Source organism: Balaenoptera physalus (assembly GCF_965194825.1).
Source record: "Balaenoptera physalus genome assembly, chromosome: X".
In the NCBI taxonomy this organism is placed as follows: Eukaryota; Metazoa; Chordata; class Mammalia; order Artiodactyla; family Balaenopteridae; genus Balaenoptera; species Balaenoptera physalus.
Window position 1 is genome coordinate 76,104,843 of NC_138903.1, and position 14,679 is coordinate 76,119,521.

Sequence of the window (14,679 nt, forward strand, 5' to 3'; positions counted from 1 at the left end):
CTTTGAGTGAGAGATCTCTGTGAGAGGTCTTGTCAATTGATATTACTTGGGGCTAGGAGGTCTCTGGTGGTCCAGTGTCCTGAACTTGGCTCTCCTACCTCTGAGGCTCAGGCCTGACACCCGACCAGATCACAAAGACCCTGTCAGCCACACAAGTCAGAAAAAAAGGGAGAACAAAAGAAAGCGATATGAAATAAAATAAAGTTATTAAAATAAAAAATTATTAAAATTAAAAAATTAAAAATTAATTAAGAAAAGGAATGCTACTAAATCAACATACAAATCCCCTAATGATGACAAGCGCTAAAAACTATACTAAGATAAACATAAAAATCAGAAACTATTCAGTCACATCCAGCAAACCCCAAGTCTCCATTTACTCCCAAAGTCCACAGCCTCAGTTTTAGGATGATTAATTGTCTATTCAGGTCTTCCACAGATGCAGTGTACATCAAGTTGATTGTGGAGATTTAATCCTCTGCTCCTGAGGCTGCAAGGAGAAATTTCACTCTCTCTTCTTTGTTCACACAGCTCCTGGGGTTTAGCATTGGATTTGGCCCCACTTCTGCATGTAGGTCGCCCTCTGGCGTCTGTTCTTCGTCCAGAGAGGAGAGGGTTAAAGGAGCAGCTTATTGGGCTCTGGCTCACTCAGGAAGGGGAGTGGGAGGGGTTCAGAATGCGGGGCAAGCTTTCAGTGGCAGAGGCCATCATGATGTTGCAACAGCTTGAGTCATGCCGTGTGTTCTCCCGGGAAGTTGTCCCTGGGTCACGGGACCCTGGCAGTGGCGGGCTGCACAGGCTCCTAGGAGGGGAGGTGTGGATAGTTACCTGTGCTTGCACACAGGCTTCTTGGTGGCTGCAGCAGCAGCCTTAGCATTTCATGCCTGTCTCTGGTGTCTGCGCTGATAACTGCGGCTCACGCCGATCTCTGAAGCTCATTTAGGTGATATTCTGAATCTCCTTTCCTTGCTCAACCTGAAACAATGGTCTCTTGACTCTTAGGCAGTTCCAAACTTTTTCTCGGACTCCCTCTTGGTTAGCTGTGGTGCACTAGCCCCCTTTAGGTTGTGTTCATGCAGCCAATCTCAGTCCTCTCCCTGAGATCTGAATTCCGAATCCAGGGCCTCAGCTCCCAGCCCTCACCTGCCCCAGCAGCTGAGCAGACAATAATCTCAGGCTGCTGAGTGCTGGTCGACAGTGTTCCTCTGTGTGAGAATCTGTCTGCTTTTCCCTCTGCACCCTTGTTGCTGCACTCTCCTCCGTGGCTCCAAAGCTTCACACCACCCGCACCCACCCCTCATTTCCTCCAGTGAAGGGACTTCCTAGTTTGTGGAATCTTTTCCTCCTTCCCAGCTCCCTCTCAGAGGTGCAGGTCCCTTCCCTATTCTTTTGTCTCTGTTTTTTTCTTTTTTCTGTTGCTCTACACATGTACGTGGGGAGTATCTTGTCTTTGGGAAGTCTGACGTTTTCTGCCAGCATTCAGTAGGTGTTCTGTGGGAGTTGTTCCACATGTAGATGTATTTTTATGTATTTGTGGGGAGGAAGGTGATCTCCACATCTTACTCCTCTGCCATCTCGAAGGTCCTCCTACCATACTGTCTTAATTACTGTAACCCCGTAGTATAGTTTGAAGTCAGGGAGCCGGATTCTTTCAGCTCCTTCTTTCTTTCTCAAGATTGCTTTGGCTATTCAGAGTCTTTTGTGTTTCCATACAAATTATAAATATTTTTGGTCTAATTCTGTGAAAAATGCCTTTGATAATTTGCTACGGATTGCACTGAATCTGTATATTGCTTTACGTAGTATAGTCATTTTCAAAATATTGATTCTTCTTATCCAAGAACATGGTATATATCTCCATCTTTTTGTGTCATCTTTGATATTTTCATCATTTTCTTATAGTTTTCTGAATACAGTTTTTTGCTTCCTTAAGTAGGATTATTGCTAGGTATTTTATTCTTTTGGTTGCAATGGTAAATGGGATCGTTTCCTTAGTTTATCTTTCTGTTCTTTCATTGTTGCTGTACAGGAATGCAAGAGATATTCGTGTATTAATTTTGTATCGTGCAACTGTACTAAATTCATTGATGAGTTCTAGCAGATTTCTGGTGGCATTTTTATGATTTTCTATGTTCAATTTCATGTCATTTGCAAACAGTGAGAGGTTTACTTTCCTTTTCCAGTTTGGAGACATTTCATTTATTTTCCTCCTCTGATTGCTGTGGCTAGGACTTCCATAACTATGTTGAATAATTGGGGCGAGGTAGGATATCCTTGTCTTGTTCCTGCTCTTAGAGGAAGTGCTTTCAGTTTTTCAACATTTGTAATGATATTTGCTGTGGGTTTGTCATATATGGCCTTTTTTATGTTGACGTAGGTTCGCTCTATGCTCACTTTCTGCAGAGTTTTTATCATAAATGGGTGTAGAACTTTTTTTTTAACATCCTTATTGGAGTATAATTGCTTTACAATGGTGTGTTAGTTTCTGGTTTACAACAAAGTGAGTCATTTATACATATACATATGTTCGCATATCTCTTCCCTCTTGCGTCTCTGTCCTTCCCACCCTCCGTATCGCACCCCTCTAGGTGGTCACAAGCCACCGAGCTGATCTCCCTGTGCTATGCGGCTGCTTCCCACTAGCTATCTATTTTACGTTTGGTAGTGTATATATGTCCATGCCACTCTCTCACTTTGTCACAGCTTACCCTTCCCCCACCCCACATCCTCAAGTCCATTTTCTAGTAGGTCTGTGTCTTTATTCCCGTCTTACCCATAGGTTCTTCATAACTTTTTTTTTTCTTAGATTCCATATATATATGTTAGCCTATGGTATTTGTTTTTCCCTTTCTGACTTACTTCACTCTGTATGACAGACTCTAACTCCATCCAGATCACTACAAATAACTCAATTTCGTTTCTTTTTGTGGCAGAGTAATATTCCATTGTATATATGTGCCACATCATCTTTATCCTATCATATGTTGAAGGACACTTAGGTTGCTTCCATGTCCTGGCTATTGTAAATATAGCTGCATTGAACATTTTGGTACATGACTCTTTTTCAAATATGGTTTTCTCAGAGTATATGCCCAGTAGTGGGATTCCTGGGTCATATGGTAACTCTATTTTTAGTTTTTTAAGGAACATCCATACTGTTCTCCATAGTGGCTGTATCAATTTACATTCCCACCAACAGTGCAAGAGTGTTCCCTTTTCTCCACACCCTCTTCAGCATTTATTGTTTCTATGTTTTTTGATGATCGCCTTTCTGACCGGTTTGAGATGATATCTTATTGTAGTTTTGATTTGCATTTCTCTAATGATTGATGATGTTGAGCATTCTTTCATGTGTTTGTTGGCAATCTGTATATCTTCTTTGGAGGAATGGCTATTTAAGTCTTCTGCCCATTTTTGGATTGGGTTGTTTCTTTCTTTGTTATTGAGCTGCATAAGCTGCTTGTAAATTTTGGAGATTAATCCTTTGTCAGTTGCTTCATTTACAAATATTTTCTCCCATTCTGAGGGTTGTCTTTTGGTCTTGTTTATGGTGCCCTTTGCTGTGCAAAAGCTTTTAAGTTTCATCAGGTTCCATTTGTTTATTTTTGTTTTTATTTCCATTTCTCTGGGAGGTGGGTCAAAAAGGATCTTGCTGTGATTTATGTCATAGAGTGTTCTGCCTTTGTTTTCCTCTAAGAGTTTGATAGTGTCTGGCCTTACATTTAGGTCTTTAATATATTTTGAGTTTATTTTTGTTTATGGTGTTAGGGAGTGTTCTAATTTCATACTTTTACATGTACCTGTCCAGTTTTCCCAGCACCACTTATTGAAGAGGGTATCTTTTCTCCACTGTACATTCTTGCCTCCTTTATCAAAGATAAGGTGACCGTATGTGCGTGGGATTATCTCTGGGCTTTCTATCCTGTTCCATTGATGTATATTTCTGATTTTGTGCCAGTACCAAACTGTCTTGATTACTGTAGCTTTGTAGTATAGTCTGAAGTCAGGGAGCCTGATTCCTCCAGCTCCAGTTTTCATTCTCAAGATTGCTTTGGATATTTGGGGTCTTTTGTATTTCCATACAAATTGTGAAATTTTTTGTTCTAGTTCTGTGAAAAATGCCAGTGGTAGTTTTATAGGGATTGCATTGAATCTGTAGATTGCTTTGGGTAGTAGAGTCATTTTCACAATGTTGATTCTTCCAGTCCAAGAACATGGTATATCTCTCCATCTATTTGTATCATCTTTAATTTCTTTCATCAGTGTCTTATAATTTTCTGCATACAGTTCTTTTGTCTCCTTAGGTAGATTTATTCCTAGATATTTTGTTCTTTTTGTTGCAATGGTAAATGGGAGTGTTTTCTTAATTTCACTTTCAGATTTTTCATTAGTGTATAGGAATGCCAGAGATTTCTGTGCATTAATTTTGTATCCTGCTACTTTACCAAATTCATTGATTAGCTCTAGTAGTTTTCTGGTAGCATCTTTAGGATTCTCTAGGTATAGTATCATGTCATCTGCAACCAGTGACAGCTTTATTTCTTCTTTTCTGATTTGGATTCTTTTATTTCTTTGTCTTCTCTGATTGCTGTGGCTAAAACTTCCAAAACTATGTTGAATAATAGTGGTGAGAGTGGGCAACCTTGTCTTGTTCCTGATCTTAGTGGAAATGGTTTCAGTTTTTCACCATTGAGGATGATGCTGGCTGTGGGTTCGTAATGTATGGCCTTTATTATGTTGAGGAAAGTTCCCTCTATGCCTACTTTCTGCAGGGCTTTTACCATAAATGGGTGTTGAATTTTGTCGAAAGCATTCTCTGCATCTATTGAGATGATCATGTGGTTTTTCTCCCTCAGTTTGTTAATATGGTGTATCACGTTGATTGATTTGCATATACTGAAGAATCCTTGCATTCCTGGAATAAACCCCACTTGATCATGGTGTATGATCCTGTTAATGGGCTATTGGAGTCTGTTTGCTAGTATTTTGTTGAGGAGTTTTGCATCTATGTTCATCAGTGATATTGGCCTGTAGTTTTCTTTCTTTGTGACATCTTTGCCTGGTTTTGGTATCAGGGTGATGGTGGCCTCATAGAATGAGTTTGGGAGTGTTCCTCTCTCTGCTATATTTTCGAAGAGTTTGAGAAGGATAGGTGTTAGCTCTTCTCTAAATGTTTGATAGAATTCACCTGTGAAGCCATCTGGTCCTGGGCTTTTGTTTGTTGGAAGATTTTTAATCACAGTTTCAATTTCAGTGCTTGTGATTGGTCTGTTCATATTTTCTATTTCTTCCTGTTTCAGTCTCGGCAGGTTGTGCATTTCTAAGAATTTGACCATTTCTTCCAAGTTGTCCATTTTATTGGCATAGTGTTGCTTGTACTAATCTCTCATGATCTTTTGTATTTCTGCAGAGTCAGTTGTTACTTTTCCTTTTTCATTTCTAATTCGATTGTTTTGAGTCTTCTCCCTTTTTTCTTGATGAGTCTGGCTAATGGTTTATCAATTTTGTTTATCTTCTCGAAGAACTAGCTTTTAGTTTTATTGATCTTTGCCATAGTTTCCTTCATTTCTTTTTCATTTATTTCTGATCTGATCTTTATGATTTCTTTCCTTCTACCAACTTTGGGGTTTTTTTCTTCTTCTTTCTCTAATTGCTTTAGGTGCAAGGTTAGGTTGTTTATTTGAGATGTTTCCTGTTTCTTAAGGTAGGCTTGTATTGCTATAGACTTCCCTCTTAGCACTGCTTTTGCTACATCCCATAGGTTTTGGTTTCTTCGTGTTTTCATTGTCATTTGTTTCTAGGTATTTTTTGATTTCCTCTTTGATTTCTTCAGTGATCTCTTGGTTATTAAGTAGTGTATTGTTTATCCTCTATGTGTTTGTATTTTTTACAGATCTTTTCCTGTAATTGATATCTAGTCTCATAGCGTTGTGGTCGGAAAAGATACTTGATACGATTTCAATTTTCTTAAATTTACCAAGGCTTGATTTGTCACACAAGATGTGATCTATCCTGGAGAATGTTCAATGAGCACTTGAGAAAAATGTGTATTCTGTTGTTTTTGGATGGAATGTCCTATAAATATCAATTAAGTCCATCCCGTTTAATGTATCCTTTAAAGCTTGTGTTTCCTCACTTATTTTCATTTGGATAATCTGTCCATTGGTGAAAGTGGGGTGTTGAAGTCCCCTACTCTGATTGTGTCACTGTCAATTTCCCATTCTATGGCTGTTAGTATTTGCCTTATGTATTGAGGTTCTCCTATGTTGGGTACATAAATATTTAAAATTTTTATATCTTCTTCTTGGATAGATCCCTTGATCATTATGTAGTGTCCTTCTTTGTCTCTTGAAATAGTCTTTATTTTAAAGTCTATTTTGTCTGATAGGAGAATAGCTACTGCAGCTTTCTTTTGATTTCCATTTGCATGGAATATCTTTTTCCATCCCCTCACTTTCAGTCTGTATGTGTCCCTAGGTCTGAAGTGGGTCTCTTGTAGACAGCATATATATGGGTCTTGTTTTTGTATCCATTCAGCCAGTCTGTGTCTTTTGGTGGGAGCATTGAATCCATTTACATTTAAGGTAAATATCAATATGTATGTTCATATACCCATTTTTAAATTGTTTTGGGTTTGTTATTGTAGGTCTTTTCCCACTCTTGTGTTTCTTGCCTAGAGAAGTTCCTTTAGCATTTGTTGTAAAGCTGGTTTGGTGGTGTTGAACTCTCTCAGCTTTTGCTTGTTTGTAAAGGTTTTAATTTCTCCATGAAATCTGAATGAGATTCTTGCTGAGTAGTGTAATCTTGGTTGTAGGTTTTACTCCTTCATCACTTGAAATATGTCCTGCCACTCCCTTCTGGCTTGCAGAGTTTCTGCTGAAAGACCAGCTGTTAACCTTATGGGGATTCCCTTGTGTGCTTTTTGTTGTTTTTCTCTTGCTGCTTTTAATATGTTTTCTTTGTATTTAATTTTTTTAGTTTGATTAATATGTGTCTTGGCGTGTTTCTCCTTGGATTTATCCTGTATGGGACTCTCTGTGCTTCCTGGACTTGATTAACTATTTCCTTTCCCATATTATTTAATTTTTCAGCTATAATCTCTTCAAATATTTTCTCAGTCCCTTTCTTTTTCTCTTCTTCTTCTGAGATCCCTATAATTCGAATGTTGGTGTGTTTAATGTTGTCCCAGAGGTCTCTGAGACTGTCCTCAGTCTTTTCATTCTTTTTTCTTTATTCTGCCCTTCAGTAGTTATTTCCACTATTTTATCTTCCAGGTCACTTATCTGTTCTTCTGCCTCAGTTATTCTGCTATTGATCCCTTCTAGAGAATGTTTAATTTTATTTATTGTGTTGTTCATCTCTGTTTGTTTGCTCTTTAGTTCTTCTAGGTCCTTCTTAAAAGTTTCTTTATTTTCTCCATCCTACTTCCAAGATTTTGTGTCATGTTTACTATCATTATTCTGAATTCTTTTTCAAGTAGACTGCCTATTTCCTCTTCATGTGTTAGGTCTGTTGGGTTTTTACCTTGCTCCTTCATCTGCTGTATGTTTCTCTGTCTTCTCATTTTGCTTAACTTACTGTGTTTGGGGTCTCCTTTTCACAGGCTGCAGGTTCATAGTTCTCATTGTTTTTAGTGTCTGCCCCCAGTGGCTAAGTTTGGTTCAGCGGCCTGTGTAGGCTTCCTGGTGGAGGGGACTAGTGCCTCTGGTCTGGTGGATGAGGCTGGATGTCGTCTTTCTGGTGGGCAGGTCCACGTCTTGTGGTGTGTCTTGGGGTGTCTGTGGCCTTATTTTGATTTTAGGCAGCCTCTCTGCTGATGGATGGGGCTGTGTTCCTGTCTTGGTAGTTGTTTAGCATAGGGTGTCCAGCACTGTAGCCTGCTGGTCGTTGAGTGAAGCTTGGTCTTTGTGTTGAGATGGAGATCTCTGGGACATTTTAGCCCTTTGATATTCCATGGAGCTGGGAGGTGTCTTGTGGACCATTGTCCTGAATTTGGCTCTCCCACCTAAGAGGCACAGCACTGACTCCTGGCTGGAGCACCAGGAGCCTTTCATCCACACGGCTCAGAATAAAAGGGAGAAAAAATAGAGAGAAAGAAAGAGGGTAAAATAAAATAAAACAAATAAAGTAGATAAAATAAAATAAAGTTGTTAACATAAAAAATAATTATTATGAAAAAAATTTTAAAAAGTAAAAAAAAAAAAGAATAAAAGAATGATGGACAGAATCCTAGGACAAATGGTGAAAGCAAACCTATACAGACAAAATCTCACACAGAAGGATACACATACACACTCACAAAAATAGCAAAAGGGGAAAAATATTATATCTTACTCCCAAAGTCCACCTCCTAAATTTGGGATGATTCGTTGTCTATTTAGGTATTCCACAGATGCAGGTACATCAAGTTGTTTGTGGAGCTTTAATCCGCTGCTTCTGAGGCTGCTGGGAGAAATTTCCCTTTCTCTTCTTTGTTCGCACAGCTCCCGGGGTTCAGCTTTGGATTTGGACCCGCCTCTGCGTGTAGGTCTCCTGTGGGTGTCTGTTCTTCGCTCACACAGGACGGGGTTAAAGGAGCAGCTGACTAGGAGGCTCTGGCTCACTCAGGCCGGGGGGAGGGTAGGGTATGGATGTGGGGTGAGCCTGCGGTTGCAGAGGCCTGCGTGATGTTGCACCAGCCTGATGAATGCCATGCATTCTCCTGGGGAAGTTTTCGCTGGATCACGGGACTCTGGCAGTGGTGGGCTGCACAGGCTCCCGGGAGGGGAGGTGTGGATAGTGACCTGTGCTCACACACAGGCTTCTTGGTGGTGGCAGCAGCAGCCTTAGCTTCTCATGCCCGTCTCTGGGGTCTGCGCTGATAGCCGCGGCTCACGCCCGTCTCTGGATCTCCTTTAAGTGGTGCTGTTAATCCCCTCTCCTCGTGCACCTGGAAACAAAGAGGGAAGAAAAAGTCTCTTGCCTCTTCGGCAGGTCTAGACTTTTTCCCGGACACCCTCTCGGCTAGCCGTGGTGCACTAGCCTCCTTCAGGTTGTGTTCACGCAGCCAACCCCAGTCCTCTCCCTGCAATCCCACTGAAGCCAGAACCTCAGCTCCCAGTCCCCGCCCACCCCGGCGGTTGAGCAGACAAGCCTCTCGGGCTGGTGAGTGCTGGTCGGCACCGATCCTCCATTCAGGAATCTCTCTGCTTTGCCCTCCACACCGCTGTTGCTGTGCTCTCCTCCATGGCTCCGAAGCTCCCCCCTCCGCCACCCACAGTCTCCACCAGTGAAGTGGCTTCCTAGTGTGTGGAAACCTTTCTTCCTTCACAGCTCCCTCCCACTGGTGCAGGTCCCGTCCCTATTCTTTTGTCTGTGTTGTTTCTTTTTTCTTTACCCTATCCAGGTACGTGGGGAGTTTCTTGCCTTTTGGGAGGTCTGAGGTCTTCTGCCAGTGTTCAGTGGGTGTTCTATAGGAGCAGTTCCACGTGTAGATGTATTTCTGATGTATCTGTGGGGAGGAAGTTGATCTCCGTGTCTTACTATTTCGCCATCTTCTCCTGGTCCATGGGTGTAGAATTTTGTCAAAAGCTTTTTCTGCATCTATTGAGATGATCATATGGTCTTTATTCTTCATTTTGATAATATGGTGTATCACATTAATTGATTTGCATATATTGAAGAATCCTTGCATCCCTGGGATAAATCCCACTTGATCATGGTTTTTGATCCTTTTAATGTGTTTCTGGGTTATGTTTGCTGGTATTTTTTGAGGATTTTGCATCTATGTTCTTCAGTGATGTTGGCCTGTAATTGTCTTTTTTTGTGATACCTTTGTCTGGTTTGGTATCAGGGTGATGGTGGCCTCATAGATTGAATTTGGGAGTGCTCCTCACTCTGCAATTTTTTGAAAGAGTTTTATAATGATAAGTGTTAGCTCTTTAAATGTTTTATTGAATTCACCTGTGAAGCCATCTGGTCCTGGACTTTTGTTTGTTGGAAGATTTTTAAACACGGTTTCAATTTCAGTGCTTGTGATTGGTCTTTCATATTTTCTATTTCTTCCTGATTCAGTCTTGGAAGGTTATACCTTTCTAAGTATTCGTCTATTTCTTCCAGGTTGTCCATTTTATTGGCAATAGTTGCTTATAGTAGTCTCTTATGGTCCTTTGTATTTCTGCAGTGTCATTTGTAATTTTTTTTTCATTTCTAATTTTATTGATTTGAGTAATCTCCCCCCCTATTTTTTTCTTGATGAGTCTGCCTAAAGGTTTATCAATTTTGTTTATATTCTCAAAGAATCAGCTTTTAATTTCATTGATGTTTGCTCTTGTTTTCTTCTCTTCTATTTCATTTATTTCTGCTGTAATCTTTTGGTTTCTTTCCTTGTATTAACTTTGGGTTTTGTTTCTTCTTTTTTCTCTAATTGCTTTAGGTGTACAGTTAGGCTGTTTATTTGAGATTTTTCTTGTTTCTTGAGATAGGATTTTATTGCTCTAAACTTCCCTTCTAGAAATGTTTTTACTGCATGCTATAGGTTTTGGGTCATCGTGTTTAGGTTGTCATTTGCCTCTAGATATTTTCTAATTTCCTCAGTGATCTATTGGTTATTTAGAAGCATATTGTTTAGCCTCCATATGTTTGTGTTTTTTTACAGTTTTTTTTTTCTGTAAATTATTTCTCATCTCCTGGTGTTTTGGTCAGAAGAAAGATTCTTCATACAATTTTAATTTTCTTAAATTTTCCAAGGCTTGAATTGTGACCCATGGTGTGATCTATCTTGGAGAATGTTCTCTGTGCACTTGAGAAGAAAGTGTATTCTGCTGCTTTTAGGTGGAATGTCCTATAAATATCAATTAAGTCTATCTTGTCTAATGTGTCATTTTAAGGTTTTTCTTTCCTTATTAATTTTCATTCTGGATGATTTGTCCATTGGTGTAATTGGGGTGTTAAAGTCCTCCACTTTTATTGTGTTACTGTCTATTTCCACTTTTCTGGCTGATAGCATTTGTCATACATATTGAGGTGCTCCTATGTTTGGTGCACAAATATTTACAATTATTATATCTTCTTTTGGGATCGATCCCTTGATTATTATGTATTATCCTTCCATGTCTCTTGTTACAGTCTTTATTTTAAAGTCTATTTTATCTGAAATTAGTATTGCTACCCCAGATTTCTTTTGATTTCCATTTGCATGGAATATGTTTTTCCATCCCCTCACTTTCAGTCTGTATGTGTCCCTAGGTCTGAATTGGTTCTGTTGTAGACAGCATATATACAGTTCTTGTTTTTGTATTCATTTAGCCAGTCTGTGTCTTTTGCTTGGAGCTTTTAACCCATTTACATTTAAGGTAATTATCAATATGTATGTTCCTATTTTCATTTTTGTAATTGTTTTTGGTTTGCTTTTGTATGTCTTTTTCTTCTCTTGTGTTTCCCACCTAGAGTATTTCCTTTAGCATTTGTTTTAAGGCTCGTTTGGTGGTGCTGAATTCTCTTAGCTTTTTCTTGTCTATAAAACTTTTGATTTTCCATCGAATCTGAATGATATCCTTGCTTGGTAGAGTAATCTCGGTTGTGCATTTTTCCCTTTCATCACTTTAAATATATCCTTCCACTCCCTTCTGTCCTCCAGAGTTTCTGCTGAAAACTCAGGTGATAAACTTATGGGGATTCCCTTATATGTTATTTGTTGCTTTTCCCTTGCTGCTTTTAATATTTTTTCTTTGTCTTTGATATTTTTTCAATTTGATTACTATGTGTCTCATCATCTTCCTCCTTGTGTTTATCCTGCCTGAGACTCTCTGAGTTTCCTGGATTTGGGCGACTGTTTCCTTTCCCATGATAGTGAAGTTTTCAACTATAATGTCTTCAAATATTTTCTCAGACCCTTTATATTTCTCTTCATCTTCAGGTACCCCATAATCTGTATGTTGGTGTTTTTAATGTCCCAGACATCTCTGAGACTGTCCTCTTTTCTTTTCATTCTTTTTTTCTTTATTCTGCTCTGAAGCAGTGATTTCCACCGTTTTATATTCTAGCTCACTTATCAATTCTTCTGCCTCAGTTATTCTGCTATGGATTCCTTGTAGTGTATTTTTTATTTTAGTTATTGTGTTGTTCATCACCATTTGTTCTTTAAATCTTCTATCTTCTTGTTAAACATTTCTTGTATCTTCTTGATCCACGCCTACATTCTATTTCCAAAATCTTCGACTATATTTACTCTCATTACTCTCAATTATTTTAGGTAGATTTCCCATTTCCTCTTCATTTATTTTGTCTTCTGGGTTTTTACCTTGCTCTTTCCTCTGTAACATATTTCTCTGATGTCACATTTTGTTCAACTTACTGTGTTTGCGGTCTCCTTCCCACAGTCTGCAGAGTTGTAGTTCTTCTTGCTTCTGTTGTCTGCCCCCTCGTGTGTGAGGTTGGTCCAGTGGATTGTGTTGGCTTCATGGTGGGCGGGGCTGGTGCCTGTTCTCTAGTGGGTGGAGATGAGTCTTTTCCCTCTGATGGGCAGGGCTGCAACATTTGTGTGTTTTGGGGTTTCTGTGACCTTAGTAAGACTTTAGTCAGCCTGTCTGCTCATGGGTTGGGCTGGGTTCCTGCCTTTCTTGTTGTTTGACCTGAGGCATTCAGCACTGGAGTCTGAAGACAGTTGGGTGGGGCCAGATCTTGGTGTCGAGATGGAGACCTCCAGGGAAGCTCATGCCAATTAATATTCCCTGGGGCCAGGAATTCTCTGGCAGACCAGTGTCCTGGACTCTCACCCTGGGAGCTCAATCCCAATCCCTGTCCGGGAAACCAACAACCTGCAAGCTGTGCAATGTGGCAGAAAAAAAAAAAAACAAGGAAAAGAAAAACAGACAAACAAAACCCAAGACAGAGAGCAAAAGCAAAAACAAACAACAAAAACAACAACACACACAAAAAAGGAAAGAAACAAACAGCATCCAAGACAAATGATAAAAAAACAGACAAATAAACAAAGAAAACAACCCAAAAAAGAACGCAAAATCGGAAACAAACAATAAAAACAAAACTAACAAAAACAAAAAACAATACAAAAACAGAAAGCAAACTAAAAAAATGCAAAGAAAACAAAACAGAGAAATGATCCAAAGATTTAAGAAGATAAAAACAAAACAAAACACAGAAATAAAAGCACAAAACAACAAAAAAGTATAATAAAATAGAAAAAATATATGTTTAAATTTTTTAATTAAAAAAAATAAATTAATTAAATTAAAATAATTTAAAAAGTAAAACAACAACAGCAGAATAAATTAAAAAAATATTTTCCAGGGTCCTCTGCTCTCAGTGTCCTTGCCCCCACATTGATCCACAGCCAACCCCTGCCTCCCCAGTATGCCCTCCAATTACTCTAGGTAGGTCTCTTGATACACTGTGGGCACTGTGGAGGCAGCTCAAATGCTGACCTGGCCCAACTCCCACGTGTACTTGCTCCCAAAATCCCCAGTTGCTAAAGCTAGATTTCTATCAGTTGTGCTAGCAATTGTTGTCCATTCAGATATTCCACAAATGCAGGGTTTACCAAGCCAATCATGGAGATTTAATCCACAGCTTGTGCAGTTGCACAGAGAGATTTCTGTTCATCTTCTTTAGTAGCATAACTCCTGGGGCTCAGCTTTGGTTTTGGCCCCATGTCTCTGTGTGGGCCACCCTCAGGCATCTGTTCCCTGCCTTGTTGAGAGGGAGTGAAAGCAGTGGCTGGCTGGGGCACACTTTCTCACTCAGGTTGGGTAGGGATAAGGTGGCCACAACTGGGGCATGCACACTTGCTGCAATGGGATCCCACCCTAGTGCCCGTGGCGGCAGAGACTGGCAGGAAGATGCAAAAGACTGGGGCTCACTAAGCTCTGGTTAGATTCCTTCCCAGTGCCTGTGGAATCAGGGCCTGGCATGTGGGGAGAGAGTCCATAATGGCGGCCCCACCCCTTGTGCACCACTCAACAATGGTGCCTCATTTCCAAGGCAGACCACGCTTCCTCCAGGAGCATTCTCAGCCACAGAGCCCCTCACTCCCATACCCTCAGTTTGTCTCCATACAGCCAACAGCAGTCCTCCTCCTGGGTCTGTGCTCCTAACCCCACGCTTTAGCATTAAGCCTCCACCAGCATTGGCAGATTCCCATCTCAGGCTGGGGTGCCCAGGGCTGATTCCCAAGGAGACTTTGGCAGGGGTGGCACTCAGGACCCTGGAGCCTGCACAGTCAGAGGAGGCCTTGGCTTGAGTGGGCAGGCATACCTACTCAGATGGGTGCCACTCCCAGTGCCCAGAGGCAGGGGCTGGTGGGTGGGGAAGGGGGTTGCAATGACGGCCCTGTCCCTTGCATGTCACTCACCAATGGTACCTTGTTTCTATGGTGGCCCAGTCTTCTACCACAAAATTTCCCAGTTGTGGAGCTCCTTTCTCCTGTAACTTCAGGCTGTCTCTTCACAGCCAACAGCTGTCCCCTGCCTTGGTCCACTCTCCAACTCCCACTTTCCAGGACCCAGCTCCCCTCTGCAACAGGAGACACACATCTCAGCCTTGGGTGCACAGGGCTGTGGCACATACCATGTGTGCAGATCTTACTCTTCCTTTCCTTCCACAGACCGGTTGCTGCGTCCAATCCCCTGAAGCTCCTTCTCTGCCCATGTTTTCCCCTCTGTGAAGGGGCTTCTCTGAGTG